The sequence below is a fragment of the Corvus kubaryi genome, unplaced genomic scaffold, assembly GCF_017639235.1.
Source record: "Corvus kubaryi isolate FWS band 111438036 unplaced genomic scaffold, C.kubaryi_AGA036_p1.0 67, whole genome shotgun sequence".
NCBI lineage: Eukaryota > Metazoa > Chordata > Aves > Passeriformes > Corvidae > Corvus > Corvus kubaryi.
In genome coordinates, this window is record NW_024582055.1 from 4,714,942 (window position 1) to 4,730,593 (window position 15,652).

Genomic DNA, 15,652 nt, shown 5'->3' on the forward strand with positions numbered 1-15,652 from the left:
CTTAAAGTAAATTATTACATTTCATGCTTGATAAAAAAATTAAAATCTCAGACTTAAATCAGGCTCAGAATAACACAGAACAAGTCTATTATGTTTTTCCTTTTAGTAGCATATGGTGATTTATTAGGAAGACTTTTCAATACACCAAGGTGCACCTAGGAGCCTTTAGGCTGTACAGAATGCAAAATATATCATGTTTTATGTTAATTAAACGTTTAGTCTTTCACTGATTGAGGAACTATGGTAGAACTTTATTTTTACAAAAATTGCCAGTAATATTAACATTCTAACACATTATGAAGGGACCCAAAGGGTAAGTCATAGCCACTTCATATCACTACTTAGTGTCATCCTGAAAAGTACTTTCATTGCTCTAAGGTGAAATATAGCACACTAAGTGCTGAATGGGAATTGGCAGTGAAAGCTGGGACTCACATCAGGTGACAATAAATGAGGAATGATTACTTGTGGCTGGAGAAGCAGCTGTAATGCCCCGTGGCTCCCCGTGATTTCAACTACCCGTAGAAAGGACAGTAATGGGGACCTGGGAGGGGGTACCTGGTGATGCCTTGGCAGTGCCTTGGCTCTTTAGTCTCCCTGCAGGGCTGCAAACATCTCTCTCAGGGAAGTGCAGGATTTTAGGAGCACTGCTTTGCCCTTTGCAACTGCACCATTGCAGCAGGATGGGGATAACTGAGCAGTTTGCAGCCCTGAAACAATAGTGGGCTTTCTGAGGAAGAGCCACACAACACCCTTTGCACTCACGTTCTCAAGGTTAACTCCATGAAAAAGGAAATAAATGTTCCCTTAAAAAAAGGAGTGACTAAATCCTGAGCAAAGGGTGATTGAGAACCACTTTCTCCTGCAAATCCTGCCCTGGTTGCAGCAGAAGCCTTAAAAGGTACTAAATGCTAACAGTCCCTCTTGGGAATAAGCATCTGAGAAGAAATAAGTAAACTCTGGTTAGCAGAATATTTATTCAAAATGTTCATCATGGAGGTGATCAGAGGGCTGGAGCACCCTGGGTCAAATACAGCAAGAGTCAAACCCTCCCTTAAACAGAGAGCAAAGTCCCTCCAAAGCTCTTTGATGTCCCAGGTTTCAGGTTGTTAGAAACTTTAATAATAAACCTTGTGGTATGCATAATTTCACATAGATATTTGTGTGTGTGTGTCTGTCCATCTGGGAATGAAATAGCAATAGGAACAGAGAACCAGAAAAGGGAGAATGAGTGCAGCAAGTATTTCTTTTACACCTCTTCAACATTTGGAATGGTCTTTGAGTGGGAATTACTAAAACTTCTGCCATGATTTTCCTTAGGGAATGCCTCATTTACAGACTGCAGTGTGCACTCTGCATCATTTCAGAATAGAATCCTAGAATATGCTGAGTTGGAAGGGACCCACCAGGGTCAGTAAATGCTGTCTTGAAGTTTTTGCTGCAGTGTACAATCATTTATATTAGCAAGGGTGGTGGAGTTTATTTATTTGTATGCAAGCTGCATTTGAGGCTAAGCTGCTTCACCTTCTTGAGGAGTCACTAGCCATATGGAAAAGCCACTGTCCATTCCATTTGACTGATTCCTCTGTTTTATAGCTGACTGCTTCCATTTAATTTAGAGGTAATGAGGATGTACCGCCCTCCCTCCTCACTTAAAATTTTTCTGTCAGTGTTTCTGGTTTTGTGACCCTAATGAAAAGCTGAAAGCTGTTCACTAGTCACCATTCCAGGACAAGGCAGGAAAGAGGCACAACAAGTTTCAGCCTCTTCATGAAAACAAACATAACCAATATAACTATACAAACGAACATAACTAATTCCTTCGCACACAACGCTCTGAGGATCCCAGAGCAGGGAGGGCACCTGCTTGGCCATGGGGAGGCACTGCAGGTTTCTACAACTGACTCTTTCTGCTTCGGCAGGAGTGTTCTTTCATCTTGTGAGCGTTTATTAGACGAACACTCGTAATTACCTGTTCTATAGATCCTGATATGAAGTTGATCCAGTGTGCAACCTTAACTAAACAATTATTTGCTTTTAAAATGCTTGTCTTTATAATCCAAGCCATATTTCAAAACCAGTATTTAAAGACACACTAAATATTGGGAAGGCTCGTATTTTCACACTGAAATAAACATTTCCATGGCTTCAGTTCTGGTGTCTCTTGAAACCATCACAGTTTATATCACAGTGTTATTGTGCACCAGGCTGGTCTGGAGGTATATGCAGCATAATCATGCTTTCAGAAAGGCAGGTTTATCTGTGTGTTTATGACCAAACCTTTCTTCCAATCTGGACTTCTGTTCTGCTGGGGGTGCCCCTGCCAGCCCAGCTCAGGTTTGCAGACAACGAGGTTGGTATCCCCAGTGAGGTTGGTACCCCAGGTGACAGTGCAGGCAACATGGGGGACACAGACAAACATTAATTGCCTTATCGTCTACCTACAATTTTGCTTTATAATTTCCCTGCCAGAGCACTGACCTTAAAATGGGAGGCAAAGCCTGGAAAAGATGCAAAAGACCTGTGAAGGCTGAGAAGCTTTTGGTTTAGCACAGCTTTCTTGCCCTTGCCAAGGAGGAGACTGGTGTTCTGCACACCTGGTGGCCTTGCTGCAGCATGACCCAGGCCTTGACCAGGGAATAGACAAGATTCTGCTCCAGGCTTCTGAGCCATGGAAATGTGGGTGATGGGGAGAGGGATGGAAGTCTGATGGGGCAGAGAACCAGGAGCAGAGCCATAGTAATGAGATAACTCCCTTCCTTGCCCTGGAGTTTCTCAGCATTGAACTCTTCCTGCTGCAGGTCATGTTTCCTTAAAATTCACAAAAACTAACTTGACTTCTCTTAATGTCTGTCATTTTCCATATTTCCATTTCCATATTGGGAGTGTGCAGCAGTAATTGTGCTTGGTTGGTGTTAGAGGGAGCTGCAGTGTTTATATTTAGGGTATCCCAGGGTAGATGGCTTTGGCAAGTCACTGCTCAGGGTGCAGGAGGCAAACTGTTCTTGCATGCAGTCTGTGCCCATGGAGCTTCTCGGGCTGCTACAAACCTGGACTTATATGTAGAGAGTTGTACTGGCTTTGACAGCTTGGAAATGATGTAAAACTCGTCTCCTCATATTGTGCCATTAATACAGGGCTTTTTTGTTGCTTTTTTTTAAAGTATATGCCAAGGGGTTAAATCTTGGCAGGTCAGATTTTCTCTGTGGCAGGAGGTGTCACACGCCAACATCTCGAATTGAAGATGGTACGTATTTCCCACAGCACAGTTTTCCGTAGCGTTGCCTCTACACGTCACAGTGATCCAAAGCACTGCCAAACTCCCCGAGTGAAAAGCACCCACCTGTTCTTTGGCACTCCCTCCTGCAGCACAAGGCAGTGCATAGGCCAGCAGGATGGATGCAGGGAAGGAGAACCACAGCTAACCTGTCTGTTTACCTGGAAACCTGAAATTGTTGGTGGGCATTTCCCAGGAAAAAAAAAAAGTAATTTGATAGATGTGTGGGTTTATGTTTCTGTGGAATATTATGTGCACTAGGAAGCACATACAGCAATTAGCACTAAGAGCTGTTAATACACAGCCCTGGATCAGAATAATTTCAACAGAAGGATTTTTATTTTTTCTCCAGAAAGCTCTTATAGAAAGGTGTCTGCAATTGAATCTTTTTGACTCGTCTTCCTTTATCTTTCCTCTCTCACTGCTTACCTTGTTCATTGAGATTTTAGGCCATGAAGAGCAGGGACTGAAGTCACACTACATTTCAACAACCCATACCACAGTGGCATCCCTCTTTGCTGGAAGTCCTTTTCTTAAGTACAATCCCAGGTAAAAAAACCCTTTTAATTAGTAAAAATACCTTGCAAAAATATTCTGCCCCACTTGCCCAACTCTAGCTAAACAACAGAAAAAAAAAGAAGAAAACCAGAATGCTGTATAATGAGCTCTTGGGGTCATATCATTGTGAATCAAGTTTTGATAAATCATTTCCTGTGAAATTTGAAGAATAAAACCCAAGGACTTATTCAGCTCCTTATTCTGTTGTCTTAGATCTGGCTTCCTACCAAAAGAGGTTTACAACAAAGATGTTAGTGCTGTATTTCAGATCCAAGTGCCAATATCAGTATTTTTCAGAAAACAAAACTTCATTGTTAACCAAATTTATTTAAAAACAAATCAGCAGGACCTCTTTGTAATTACGTATGTGCCTAGCTATTTGCAAAATCTTTTCTTTATCTGTAATCCTTCAGAGGATGTAGTAGAAAAGGGCCAGTTCCTCTGAGTTTTCCCCCTGCCCAGAGTCTAAAAGGGTTTAATTGTCTGCACAGATGTTGGTCTCAGCAGGGTACAGTAGCTCTCTGTTATTTTTTAAAAGGGGCAAGAAAAAAAGTTAAAGATTTTGCGAAAACTAATACCCTAAGTATTTTCTTGGAGCATCTACATATATCCCTTTTGGCTGTCTCGGAGCATATGAAAAGATGGACTATATCTCCAAGCAGCTCTGGACACAAAGCCAGCTTTCTGTGTCCCCTGTGTCCCCCCATCCTGCCTGCCCTGACCCCCAGCCCCAGCCAACACGCCCATGACTGCCCTGTGCCTGGGGATGCTGAAAACAGCTCTGGGATGCTTTGCCTTTGTGCAGGTATAGTCTCCCTTCTCCAAGAGGGGGCTGCATTATGCGGATTTGCATGAAATTTGCATACCTTTCCTAGGAGAAGTTGTGGCTGCCTCATCCCTGGCAGGGTTCAAAGCCAGGTTGGATGGGGCTCTGAGCAACCTGGTCTAGTGGGAGGTGTCCCTGCCCAACTGGTTTGGAGCTAGATGGTATTTTAGGTCCCTTACAAACCAAACTGTTCTATGACTCTGATCATTTTAAAAAGTGCAAATTGTCCTTTCAAGGAAGCATCTTATTTCTGTTACACATGTAGGAAGAAACCGTGAGCAAAGTGAGAATGACCACTGCTCAAATGAGAAAGAATGAAGACTGTTAATGAAATGGTTCTATGAATTTGTCCTACCTAATATAACACTTTTTTAAAAATTTAATATTCAGCATTTTATGAATGTAATTTTGCTTTCATGGTTTCTCTTAAATTTAATACATATTGTGACTGGAAGTCATCTGCTATTATGTTTTATTAGTATTAAAAATGAACTCTCTTGTTAGTTTTACCACAGTTATCTGAACCTCATTTACCACAATCTCCTTGTTTTCCAAAATAATTGCATCCCCAGAAAGCTATTAATTGCATTTAAAAGCACTACCATTAGCCAAGGCCTTAATTATGCAAACATATTCAGTATCCCTATGACGCTTGGATAATCAAGGTGGTACTGTCTATAAACAGCAGCCCTGCACTCAGGTCTTTCTGCCCTTGGCTGAATAATCTTCCCTGCACCTGTTGTGCATCACAAAAATAATGGGATGACTTATGAAATAATAAAAAAACCCAAAATGATGACTCCGACTCCAGTTCACTCCCTGAAGTAACATTCCATTTTTTCCATCAGCAAAGGACATGATCCGAGGTATCGATTGATTATTAGTAGGCTTTTTAACAGCAGAATTTTGAAAGATGAAAGATCTCCTTGCCTAGTCTGTTTTCTTTCAAATGTCTGTTTATAGATCAATTATTTAAAAAAAAAGAAAAAAAGGTCCTCCAGTTATATGGATCAATATCCAACAAATGATTGACAGAAGGGAATCCCCCTAAGGCACAATTAAATCCTGCAGCATGCAAATTCCATGCACACCGGATTTCTGACCACTGTCAGATGGGATATTCTGGAGGATATGCTGACTAAATGTAGACAAACAATAATTCATAACTGAGTACTAGAACAATAGCTGCAATCCTTGATTAGGATCCTCCCATTATCTTTGGACTGTAGCAGTTTGCTGTAGAGCAAACTGACTCCTTTTTCACAAGGAATTGCTGCCTTTTTCCACATGCTTTTCTTCATCCCCAAATAAATTGGTGGATGAAAATAAACATGAAATGCTGCAAATTGAGCGGGTATTTTGCTCTGGGATGGTTGCTTCAGGAGGATTTTGTGCATGAGGTGGACAAGGCAGCCGCTGCACTGAAGCAGTACCCATATTTTCAGGAATGCTGCTGAGGCTTGCCCTGCCCTGCTCTCACGGGAGGTACCGCTGGGACCCCATGCTGCCTGGCTGGTCCTGCATCCCTTTGTTCCTGAACAAAGGAGCCTCAAGGTAAAAACAGCACAGATCCTTACTCTGTTATCAGCATTAATTACAAAATCAGTTCATGCTACTGAGCAAATGCTCTATAAATTGCTTTCACTGAGGTGCCTCCTGCTTATCGTCCACCTGCTCTGTTCACTCATTTCCTGCGGCGTTTGTAAAGGCAGTGCTCAGTCCCTTCAATGCATCTTGAGTTCTTTCCGTTTCCCAGGTCGGTGTGTTTCCTTAGAGCCTTGTGCATGCCACCTGATAAGCCTGCTCTTTGGAAAAAACAGACATCAGTGATCATCACGTGCCCTGTGGGCTGTGTGTTGGATCTGGGGAGCATCATCCTGCTCACGTGCCCCGTCCTTCCCGCCTTCACTTCAGTGCCAGCAGTGCAGCCACACTTTTATTCTTTTACAGAGCTCTGTTTCTGCTAACTGGACATCAGTGCCTTGCTTTCCCACTCAAGGCCATCCCCATTGAGGCAAATTTCATCTTGGATTCTGTTACTCTTTGGAATTCTGCACCACAGAAATGAGAAGCCCTGCTACATTCACTCCTAGCTCTATGTTACCCAGTATTTTACAGCAGAGCTTTGCCATCATTCCTCTTAGAGCCTAAAATGATGTCTGAAAGCTTGATGTATGTCCACTTCAGACAACAAATACTTTGCTCACCATAGCCTGCAGAGCATCTCTCTATCCTTGTTCAGTAGATACCTGGCAAAACCAATTTTATTTCTATCCTTTGAAGAACATAATCTTTTACATTCTTATTACAAAATGCGTGATTCAGATAATGAGAGAAAGATCTCACCATTGTTAATGTTGACAGTGTTTTCTCCCTCCTTGGGCAAACCTGATTTTCCTAATTAACAAAGTGTTGTCAATTGCTGCATGGGAACATGGGAACCTGTGAAAAAATTTATGGAATTGGCTGTTACACACTTAGAAATATCAAGTGCTTTTCAGGATAATAGCATCTGGTGTCAGAACCTGGAACACAAATTTTACTTGGTAATAGAGGAGGTAAGGATAAAATAAAATCAATGTCTCTACTGTGAACAGAGAGGAATGGAAGTCTTCCATTTATTTAATGTAGTAGAATACCAGAGTTTATTTGAGCATGAATTTCACTGGCATATTTATTGCCATTTTTTTAAGTGGAGAAAATCTGATCTTAGGCAAATTCATCTACTTCCAAGTATTTCCATGTATCCAGTTACTGTAAATTAGAAAAAAAATACATAGATAAGATTAATCAAGCCAGGAGCTTACCACAAAATGTTGTATATATTCATATGTGAAATATAGATGCAAGAGTTTCAAAATACTGAAAGATGCCTGAGGAGAAAAAAATGTTCATCTCACTTCTACTGGATCAAAGTCAGTCTTGGCTTGGCTTGAATTATTGGAAAAATTCCCAGGATTTCACCTTGAGAGTGTGTCCAGTAGGTTCTTGTAATGGCCAAAATAGATTTGTAAGCCAGTAAATCAGCTAGTATTAAATCTCCATGCTAATTAATCAGCAAGAAGCATGCTTTACCCTATTTGATGCAAATACTGGACAAAATTTTCAGTGTTTAATTCATATGCCATAGGTAGAAATGAGATGTGGCCTGGAGTGTGTCTTGCTCCTCCTCCTCCTCAGCAGGGGCTCTGAAGGACAGAACTATCTTTGGATGGGATCAAGCACTTGTGATCAGAGTTGCCCTGATCCTTTGAGCTGTCCATATCATCTGAAACCTTCAGTGATGGTTATTCTGTGATGATTTTCACACTGCCCATGACAAGTTAGTGAGAGATAATGATAAAATTAAGCCAGTTTTATCAGTCTTGCAGAGACTGATGCACTAAATTTGTTTATGGCCAGTGAAGACAGGTAAAAGCCATCCTTAAAGATCACAGAATCATAGAGCCATTAAGGTTAGAAAACACCTCTAAGATCTTTGAGTTCTACCATTAGCCCAGCAGCACCATGTACCCCACTAAATCCAAGTGCCACACCCACTCTCCTTTTGAACAATGCCAGGGATGGTGATTTCACCACTTCCCTGGACAGCCTGTTCCAATGCCTGACCACCCTTTCAGTGAAGAAATTGTTCTTATTATCTGATCTAAACCTTCCATGGCCCAACTGGAGGCCATTTGGGAAACCCTGGGCCTGGCAAAAGCCTCTCGCCAGTCTCCAGGGTGCATCCTCTGTGTCCGTAGCAGCGATGGTGAGGGCACTTCTTTTGGATTCAGGCAGGAGTTGGCAGTGGAAATGAAAGGAGCTGGCTGCTGTCATAGCAGTTTCAGCTGGGTAATGTCTCTCCTACAGCCAGAGACTGCAGTAGCATGTGTTTACCCAGAGAGCTCTTCAATAATGTATGGTCGGCTGAGGAGCACATCATAATTCTGTCAGGACGGAAAGCGCAGCAGACAGGGGCTGCTTTAACATCCAAATTGGCTCAGGAACCTCTGCTGTGAGGGCTTCCCGGCATGGCATTACTGTCACAGCAACCCTTCCATTTTGTACCCATTAACACTCCCCAAGAAGGAATAGAAGAAGATAAAAGCTAAATTTTCATAAAAGAGGAGCACAATTCGTCCACAGCAGTCCATAAAACTCCATATTAAATAGAATGAAAACTACAAGAATGCAAAAAAATATCCTTTTGCCTGACATAGCTCTAGCCATGGCTGCAGTTTGGCTGCTCTGGCTGGCTTGGTAGGGCAGGGACACAGTGTGGGCTGTCACTGCAGGGGAAAATGTCCACCCTGGTCAGCACAGGCAGTGCCACTCGCCAACCAGGAACTGAGAAGTTCCATCTCAGATGCAAACTTCTTCTTTAAATGATGTATTCTGTGTCCCAGGGGTCAGATTAAAAGTAAAGGATGCGATTAAGGGATTTTCTCTCTCTCTTCTCTTTGTGCTGTTTCTCAATTCAGAAACAGCCATTGAAAAAATCCCTCAGGGACAGAGAGGAAAAAATTGCCTAAATATCACAATACCTTTTCTCCTTGACTTCTTTTTTTGATCATAAAACCATAACAACATATAACTCACTTCTATCTCTCTGTTTGTCAAGTGTCAAGCACACTGGAGCTACTGAGGTGCAAGTGGTGGCTAGCAAGTGTTTTTTCCCTGCTATATATATATATATATATTTATTTATTTAGGACAAGGAAACATATGCATGCCTGTAAAATTTGTAGTTTTAAAACTGAAAATGATGTTGGTTCCACAAAGGCAATGAACTGTCTTCATGCTGGAATGCAAAACTTGAAGAAGCTTCCTGTGACGTCTTTCATTTCTGTCTTCTCATTTTTGGCCGTAACCTGTGTCCATGGGTGCACATTACAGAGAAAGAGGGAGGGATTTGGGGAGAGGGCTCTTGAAGGAAGGGCAGAGAAAGAGTGGGGAAAAGGAGTTAGAACAAATATGGACCTAATACTGGATATTATACAAATGCAGGATATGTCCCAAAGAACATGGTCTCCCTTGTAGCATTTAAAAGAATAATTATTGATAAAACTGAAGGATGTGAGATCTTTCTGCTTGGCTTGCAGATCTTTTAGACTCTGCTTTTAAGATTTAAAACAGAGAGCTCGAGGGTAGAGACTGACTATCTGTGTGTCTGTATATTGGAGGCACTTGTCTGTACAACACTTAATTCAATTGGAGGTTGATTTTTTTTTAAATAGCTTTATTTTGTGCTTGTAAATTTTAAAGAATTTGAGAGGTATAGGGTGATTAGGAGATTTCAAAGGAATGCTTTCATTTAAACCTAAATACAAATATTTTAAAGTGGAAGGGCACCACACTATTCTGCATTACAGTTGTTGCTGAAAAATATTCCTACTGCTCTGCTCCCATGATTGCTGATATTTGCCTAGTCACACATCTACCAGACGAGAGGAAAAGGGCATCTCTGGCACTCATATTAACACCTTCAGCATAACCCTGTTCTACCTACAGATGCAGGGAGCTTTGCTGGATCTGTTGACTCCTTTTGGAGGGGAAGGATAACAGATTCGTGATTTTTGTTCTTTTTTTTCCCCTTAGACTGTACCGGTGAGTTAAATAGATTTTTGTTTGCAGATGCCAATGACTTCTAAACAATGCCACCGTTGTAAAGGCCTGCCCTCCGCACTGCAGTGCCTGGAGTGGCTCTCCTTTCGAGGAAACCGCTCCCAATTATCCGTCCCCCTAATGAGCATTCCTTATTTCTGAGAAGCTGTAACCTAGAGGCTGAGGTTGCATTGTTATGACAGCACAACTGTGTATTGATGTCGAGCTTGTAGGTCCCTTATCAGTTGTCTGCCCCAGCGCATTCAGTCTAGGACAAACATCATTGAGGCGACTTCATTTACAAGAAGTCCCTGTAGTGCTCAGAAATCCCAGATGCTATCAGGGAGTATCGATGGACAGGGGTATAGCGTGACAAGCTGAAACCTCATACCCCAAGTGACTCTGCAAGGCCGAGGCCTGAGCTCCCCTCCGTGCAGCACGGCAGGGCCTGCCGGCCATGCCTGGAGGTTCTGTGCCGAGGGCTTTCCCACAGCCCACCGAGGGCCGGCAGTAAAATTTCCCGTCATTCCCGAATGAAATTAACCCTCTTCTTGAAAGATGAGTTTCCAGCTTTAACTTGTGCTTGGCTACCGTGGGTCTTTAAGGCCCCTTCCAACCCCAATGACCCTGTGATGCAGTGGCCAAGGCCCACTCACCCAGGCCTTTTTGGTAGCCATCCTGTATCCAGCATGCAGATGCAACTCTACAAATGTGACCGTGTTGAATACTACATTGAAAGTATATTTTTACATTTCCCCAGAATATTTTTTTTATTACCAGTGAGAAAAACAGCTCCCAGGCATTTTGTGAAATAATGTTGCAAAATTTTATTGGTTCAGTCCCCTTTTATTAAAATTTTGATTTAAAGGGGTTTATAGTACAAATCCCTTTAAATCTAGCATAAAAGTACATTTCAAAATGAAAAGTGACTTTGAAAGAGAATTTCAGAATCATCTGAAGCCATCTGAAAAAAATGACTTGTGACATCTTGAAAAGAAGGTATTTCTACTTTTTTCTCCTAAATATAGGACTATTGTAGCTAATAGTTTCAGGCAGAAAAAACCTTGACTCTGAATGACATCGAGGTATCCTCTGTTCCTGACAGAGGACTAAAATATTTTTTCCTCGCTGCCTTTAGGTGCATGAATTTACATACATCATATGCTGTACTACACTGGGTTTATAAGGCTGATAAAAATGATGTATGAGGGTCACATTACATTTTGAAAAGGCTGCATGTGGAAAAAAAAAAAAGCACACAGGAGGAGAAGGAGACAAAAAGGAAGTCATTATCTGTGAATACAGGCCCGGATTTGGCAAACAAAGCTCAGCCCAGAAAAAGCATGTACTGCTGCCCTACACAGAAGCATGTGGCTTAATGGGGCTCATGTGGGCATTAGGCTGGCTTGGCAAGGAATGCCGCCAGAAGATTGAAACTGGAGCAAAACAGGAGACAGATAAAAATCAACTTCAAAAGTGCAGTTGAAAGAAATACTAAAGAAAGAAGTGTTTGTTGCATACAGAATTAAAACCTAGCACCGGGGAAGTGGTCCCTTTTATCGCTGGTACATGTCACTCTACACTCACAAGTGTTTCAGAGGGCTCGAAAAACCCCAGAATCGCACGTAAAAGTCAAATATTCCATCCCGAGTGAGGAACAAAACAGTAATGAATTAACTTAGTTTGCTACCAGATATTCATTCAGCTATTACACAGGTTTTCCTCACTGCTGGGCTGGGATGTGCCAGCTGGAGTACCTGATCTCACATCCAGCGGGGATGTCCATCCCTTCCCAGCCCTCCGAGCGGTCCCCACGAGCTCCCTGAGGGACAGCCTGGAGTCAGTGGTTCTCTTCGAGAGCCCTCTCGGCGGGACCCTGGCTTTGACTGTTTGCATCTGTGCCTGTGTGGGTGTGAGACAGAACACGCGGGGTTCCCAACGCCGTGAGGTGGGATGCTGTCCAGCGCTCCCCTGACAATTTCTGGGCTGGGAACAATGGTGCTTTATGCGTGCAAGGGCTGACACAGGACACGGGGAGAGGCAGCCAGGAGGAGAGCAGCTGCAGCTCCTGCTGTCCAGCCCAATTCCTCCCTCTCTGCTCTGCAGCCCAGTGCAGGCAAATGGAGCTCCCAGGGCACCCCTCGGGCTGGGTGGGCTTTGCTCGTGCCCCTTGCCGACAGCATGGGAAGGACAGGGCTGCGTGTGTGTATGCCCTCCCATATACTGGCATTCACTGCATCCCATTTTCTCCCTGCCACCTTGTGCTGTTGGGATGGCAGCAGAGGGAGGTGATTTGCGAGCACACGAGACTCTGAACGCCCTGCAGTGTTCTAGCACTGTGCCCTCTTGCCTCTGCTTTGCTGGCTATAACCGGCGACTGACAGCTGCATTTAAATGTAAATCAATAGGGCTTTTCTTTAAGACGGTCGCAGCTGGCATGTTTTTCTCCTCTAGGCTTTTTCTGGCATTAAAAAAATTAAAAAAAAAAAAGTGTCACTACCTGAGAACTAATGAGTTTCTCCAATCCCATCTTTCCAGGAGGAAGAGGACGTGCTAAAGGGACACATCCCAGCAAAACCTTCACGAAGGTCTCGTTCTCCTTCCCGACGCATGACTCCAGTGGAACTTCATGCTAAACATGAAGATTCAACTTCTCTCGTTCTTTTATATCATTTGTGTGTTTTGGCTGCTCTGAAAACCTTAGAAACTGCAATCAAAGGTGTTGCAAAATCTGTCTGTTCTTCCCTGCCTCAGTGGGAGCGTGCAAGAAGGAACACGACCGCCTGCCCTCATGACCGCAGCGCTGCCTGGCAGGTGGAGACTTGTGGCCTCACCTCCATCTCCCAGGCTCTTGTGTGGCTCAGGCTCCAGACTGAGGCGTTTCTCCTTCTCTTCTGAGAAGTGTAACAGCTACCACAGGAGCTGGGGAAAGCGGCTTCTGTGGAAAGATGCTGATGACTCATTTTTTGAGAGTATTACCTAGCTAGCCTGCCTTTCACAGCCCTGAGCATCTCTGGAGCTGACTCCTCTGGCCACACTTCCTGAAAGTTGCTCCAAGGCTGATCTGGCTGGGCTCTCTGAGGCAGGGCATGGCTGAACCTGTCTCTCTGGTTTGGAACAAGGGAAGACAGGGCAAGGTACAGGAAACACAGCAAGCTCAGGCATAGATGGCAAAGAATAAATAAACAGGGAGGTGTGAAGTCTGTCTTGGTATGAAAAAAATCCCAAAGAGTAACCCGCATAAACATGGTGGTAAACCCACATTTACTCAGGTGTCACTTAACTGTCACCATTTCACTCCTTCTTACACAAAATCCTTCTTTCTTTTTTTCCTATATATAGCCAGCATATCAGCAGCTCTCAGCTGCAATTCCCTGAAGTCAGTGTGGGCTGCCGGGGGCAGGTCTCAGGATGGAGGGAATTGAGCGCCACTGATTCAATTAGCCTCCTGTGACTCATGGCTCAGAGAAGTGCCAGGAATTGATGGGCTTGGGAAAGTACTTATTTTTTTTCTAATCAGGAAAGAGCAAATCCCAGGAAGTCCAGCAGAGCATATGAACATCAAAGAATCCAAGACAGCCAGGCCAGCCACATCCCAGCACTGTGGAGGCGAGGCCAAGCTGCCTAGCAGGACGCAGTGGAACCAAGAAAACCTCATGTTATTTTCAACATCTGCATAATCCAGTAAGACAATAAATTATTTGTCACCTAGTTGCGGGGAGATGATTTGAAGGTTGAGCTCTGCAAAGTTGCTGGCAAGCTTACAGCTTTCCAATTTGCTTTTTTTTTTAAGGATGTGGCTTCAAATATTGAAGGAACACGTAGAAAACAAAAGCATCTGAATAAATACAGCTCTTACTTTTCTTATTTTAATACAACTGTTTTGTTTTGCAAGTCATAGAGGAGCCATCAATTACTTGTCTGTTGTCAGTGTAATGTTTAGTTGAATTGCAGCAGATTTTATTATTTCCAGGCTAAGGATATTCTTTTCTTTGCCTATCAACAAACACCTCTCTAATTGCAACAGAAGCTATGGGCCTTGTATTCCTGCTGCAGAAGACAAGACAATGAAGAAATCATTATCAGAAATTATAATTTTTGTAGCTACAGCTATTCTCTTATAATTAGGTTCACCACTTTCTGTAGTTCCCCCAGAGAAGCAAAATCAACTGTTGTAGGCCTGAGAAAGAAGGAAGGGAACAAATCACAGTAAGACTGATTTATAGAGATGAGTAACATAGAAAAATAAATACTGCCAGGGTATTTTACAGAGCCGGAAGTTTTGATGTGGTGGTGATGATGAATTTCTTTCTTCCTAAGAGTTTTAGCTGAGGTCAAAGGTAGGACAGAAGATATTAAGTCAGCACAAAAAAGTAAGCTCCCAAGTGGTCTGCCCCACTCTTTGGCTTCATTGTGTGCATTAATTGGTTTAGAAGGTGACAGCTGGAGAGAAGTCAGAATCTACGACTACAGTAACAGTCAAAATAGTAAAGACACCACCAGCAACAAGTTCACCAGCAGTGCTGTAATTTCAGAACATTCATTCATTTTCCCCAGGTATTCCAACAACTTGTTTTGAGATCATTAAGAGGCAAATCTTAGGTTATCTTTGGTAATTAATGAATCTGAGGAAAAAAGTAAATACAATAAACCCAACAGACTGGAACAGCAAAGCTGTCTCCATCGAGAAAGAGAACAGCAGCTGAGAAGGTAAAAAGTGTTCATTTCCCTTTGGTTTAAATTAACTTTTTTCCAGTTAAAAATTAGAATATGATCCTGTTTTTCTGTGTCCTCATAAAGATTCCAGAGTAATTAGCACTCTGAAAAGGAGACCTGTCAATCTTGAGAGAATTTCTGTTTCAAATAACTGCAGTATGAAATTGGTGAGCATAAAAACCAGCTGTCACCGAGAATGAAGGTGAGAGCAGTTCTGTTCAGCTTGGTCCTCTTCAATAGCACTGGTGTAAAAATGACACCCAGGGTGAGCCAGGCAGAGTCTTCCCCCTCATCTTCCCCTCTCTATCAGATCCAGAAACCTCCACCTGCATTCCTGCTTTTACAACTGCTATTTCCCCAATAGACACACTCTTTGTCACAGTCTATTGCTGACAGGCCTCACTTGTGGGTACTTTCATTAACATCAGGACAAACATAGATCAAATATCTGTCAGTCCAAAACCAACTTTAAAGTTGATTTTAGTTGCAGCAGTTGCAGCTATTAAATTATTCTTATGTACTTGACAAAAATTAGCAGTACATTTTAGTGTCTGCAGCTGTATTTTTAGCTGTCATGAAGACCAGCAGGTTTATGAATGGAAAACATTAATAAAACAGGTTGGGTTTGACCTCATTCGGAAGCCAGAACGGGCCCTTGCTGTCTCTGCTGCTTGATTTGTTGCACACTC